This window comes from Oryctolagus cuniculus, chromosome 1, assembly GCF_051225735.1.
Source record: "Oryctolagus cuniculus isolate XC-2025 breed Fujian yellow rabbit chromosome 1, ASM5122573v1, whole genome shotgun sequence".
NCBI lineage: Eukaryota > Metazoa > Chordata > Mammalia > Lagomorpha > Leporidae > Oryctolagus > Oryctolagus cuniculus.
In genome coordinates, this window is record NC_142867.1 from 27,921,129 (window position 1) to 27,925,391 (window position 4,263).

Sequence of the window (4,263 nt, forward strand, 5' to 3'; positions counted from 1 at the left end):
GCAATGGAATATGCAAGACATTTGATTGGATTTGAAAGACCTTCCCATTGAATGTAATACTGATTTATAATAATTTCTATAAAATACCTGCTTGAACTACATGAACAAATCTAGGTTTTATTTGAAGCCAGTTAAAAATCACGTCTTGGAGGTTAGGGAGCTCTTAACGTTGTATAGATTGTGTGTGTGTGTGTGTGTGTGTGCCCACTGACAAAATGAGTTGGGCTTCCTCTGAACCTACTATTTTTATTGGTAATATGACACCTGGGAAATTCATTTACCTCATTCCTTCCCCATCTATATTGGTTTGCTCAAGTAGCATATTTGCTGATTTTAAGGTGGATTTTTTTATATTAGTTGACAAGGATAGAAATGATATACAGTGGAAATTCTAAATAGTGGAACTCCATCAATCATTGTTAGTGGAACCACATTTACGTGTGAATGTATTTCTTTGCACAGATATATCTGAATGAAAGAGACTGCTAACATTAGTTGCCGGCACCAGGGCTCACTTGGTTAATCCTTGGCCTGTGGTGCCGGCATCCCATATGGGTGCCGGGTTCTAGTGCTCCTCTTCCAGTCCAGCTCTCTGCTGTGGCCCAGGAAGGCAGTGGAGGATGACTCAAGTGCTTAGGCCCCTGCACCTGCGTGGGAGACCAGGGAGAGGCACCTGGCTCCTGGCTTTAGATCAGCGCAGTCATTTGGGGGGTGAACTAATGGAAGGAAGACCTTTCTCTCTGTCTCTTCTCTCACTGTCTAAATCTGTCAAATAAATAAATAAATAATAAGAAAAAATTTAAATAAGAGCTTAATAATTTTTATAGTTATTACTTGGTTATAATTCAGTCAAATTTTTATAAGATATATTTATTTATTTGAAAGTCAAAGTTACAGAGGGAGAGTGATAAACCTTCTATCTGTTGGTTCATTCCCTAGATGACTACCACAGCCAGGAGTGGGCCTAGCTGAAGCCAGGTGTTAGAGCTTCTTCCTAGTCTCCCAGGTGGGTGTCAGAGGCCCAAGCAGTTGAATCATCTCCCTCTGTTTCCCAAGGTGCATCAGCAGGTAGCTGGATGAGAAGTGGAGCAGCTGGGAAACAAACCAGCATCCATATGGGATGCCAGCATCTCAGATGGTGGCTTAACCTGCTACACCACAACACTGGACCCAGTTTATTCAATCTTAACACACATAAAGAAAACTACTAGTTCACCTCATTCATTGGAAAAATAAAGTGAAAAAGACTTACAAAGTTTGAAGAGGATTCTATTTTGTCCAGCCCTTCTATCATAGCAGAGGTTCGAACATTAGGAAAAGAATGTTTTTTTCTAGAGGAATTCTAAGATGGCAGTGAAAACAAAGTGTGAAAACTAATTAATATTACCTTAAATTTTTATGAATCCATTTTGATTGATTTATTGGCAGTTTGACTCTTAAACTCACAATATTATAAAAAAGAACAAATAATTAATGAACAATTTAGTGAGAAGATGGTCCCTCTATCATTGGCCAAGAATTCCATTAAAAATCAATTAATCAGTGTTTACAACATTTCTAAGACCTAGGAAATAAAAGCCCATGATTTAATTTCTAATATGAATAGTATTAAATCCCCTTGAAGTCATAAAAGAAGTTTTATAAATCTTTTGAAAAAAAACAACAGCAATAAACTCCTAGAAGTCTCTGTCAGTTAATAGATTCTGTGAGGCTCCAAATGGAATTCTAGCTATAAAGTAACCATGATTCATATAGTAGCATTTAATAGATGTCAGTTCAAATACATGAAATAATGAAAAACAAGGCTGAGAAGTTTAAGTATATAGCTCCAGGTCATGAGGCTCATAAACTGTATAGTTCAAATTTAAACCCAACATTTTCTTAATATAAATTCAACATCCTCTTTACTCCATTGTGTGTACAGGTTGTACATTTGTAGGATAAAAATTATCTGCCCCTTCTTCTATCCTAAATTAGGGGAAAAAAACATATGCTATATATATGTAAACTGTTGTAACACCGATTTGATCATTTTATTGTGAAATTTATAATTCAAAGAATATTTAAGTATTTTTTCTGGCTTAACAAAAGTCTATACTGGATCCTTGGTTGTTGAGAGAAAACTGTTTTACACAAATTATTGATGCTTAATAAATATCAAAGAAATCAGAAACTAAACAGAATTGGAAACACTCACCTTTTTGCAAGCTCCAAAGTAATAACTGATTGACTGCAGCATAGATAATCCATAAATATAAAACTTTTGGGAAAAAGCACTCAGCAAGTTTGCTTTTTGGGGAAACCAAACAATTTTCCATGCCAAATTATTATTCCTCTTCTTCCTAAATATTGTTCAATAAAGTCAATAGGAAACTGACAAGATCTACTGATCACAAAGTGTAACAAAGTAGCTAAAATCAAAATCATCAGTAGTAGGATCCAATGATAACATAATGTCTGGTATATTGCAGTATGAAGTACATAGGTTCAAATGTCACCTATTGTTGCTAAAATTTTTAACATGTAGTTAATCCTTTTTTTTTTTATTTGACAGGCAGAGTTATAGATAGTGAGAGAGAGAAACAGAGAGAAACGTCTTCCCTCCGTTGGTTCACTCCCCAAGTGGCCGAACAGCCGCGCTGTGCAGATCCAAAGCCAGGAGTCAAGTGCTTCTTCCTGGTCTCCCATGAGGGTGTAGGGGCCCAAGCACCTAGGCCATCCTCCACAGCCCTCCTGGGCCACAGCAGAGAGCTGGACCAGAAGAAAAGCAACCAGGACCAGAACCGGAGCCCACATGGAATGCCGGCGCTGCAGGCAGAGGATTAATCAGTGAGCCAAGGTGCCGGCCCCCTAATCCACTTCTTAGTGTCTAGTTCTGTTAACAACCATAACAAAAATGGTTGCCCCAAGTGGTGGAGTTGGAAGCATACCAGGGGATTCCAATTCAATCCCATCGAGGTGGCATGTACCAATGCCATCTCACTGTTCCAGGTGATCAGTTTCAGTTCACAGTTGGTCATGGTGAAGGGACTGGGAGTCAAAGGGAGCACATAGACAAGTCTAGTACCTGCTAACGCTAACTGATGGAGTAAATAAAGGGGAGAGTGATCCAACATGGGAAGTGAGAATCTCAGCAGACTCATAGAATGGCAGATGTCCTAAATAGCACTCTGGCCTCAGAATCAGCCCTAAAGGCATTCGGAGCTGGCTGAAAAGCCCATGAGAGTATTTCAGGCATGGAAAGCCAAGACACTCTGGCAAAAGATCTCTGCGAGTGAGATCCCAGTGGAAAGAACAGGCCATCAAAGAAGGAGGTACCTTTCTCTGAAGGGAGGAGAGAACCTCCACTTTGACTATGACCTTGTCTAAACAAGATAAGAATCAGAGAACTCAGAGGGCTTCCATAGCCTTGGAAACTCATGACTGGAGCATAGGGAGATTACTGATGCCATAGACAGGAGTGTCAATTGGTAAAGTCAACAACAGGAGTCACTGTGCACTTACTCCTCATGTAGGATCTCTATCCTTAATGTGCTGTACATTGAGATTTAATGCTATAACGAGTACTCAAACAATATATTTCACTTTGTGTTTCTATGGGGGTGCAAACTGTTGAAATCCTTACTTAATGCATACTAAACTGATCCTCTGTAAAAAAAAAAAAAAAAAAAAAGAAATTATCAATTCCCAACTTGACTCTCACTGGGATTAAACATGACAATAGGTCTGCTCTGATTTCATCATCATTTTAAAAAATCATCTATTATTTTTCACTTTATGTTTCTGTGTGGGAGCAAACTGTTGAAATCCATACTTAATGTATACTAAGCTGATCTTCTGTATATTAAGATAATCGAAAATGAATCTTGATGTGAATGGAAGGGGAGAGGGAGTGGGAAAGGGGAGGGTTGTGGGTGGGAGGGACGGTATGGGGGGAAAGCCATTGTAATCCATAAGTCGTACTTTGGAAATTTATATGCATTAAATAAAAGTTTAAAAAAAAATGGAGGAACAAATTATTAAATAATATAGGGAAACTTGAGACACAACGAAACTTGGGAACATCCTTATGAAATAACTTGATTCAAATTGTTAAAGCTTTAAATATAGAGCAAGCACTGTGGCTCAGTTGGTTAGGCTGCCACTTGAAATGCCCACATCCTGTATAAGAGTGCCTGGGTTCTAGTCCTGCCACTACTTCTTAGGCAGTTTTTTGCTAAGGTGCACCCAGGGAGTACTAAGATTATGTCTTAAGTAGTTAGA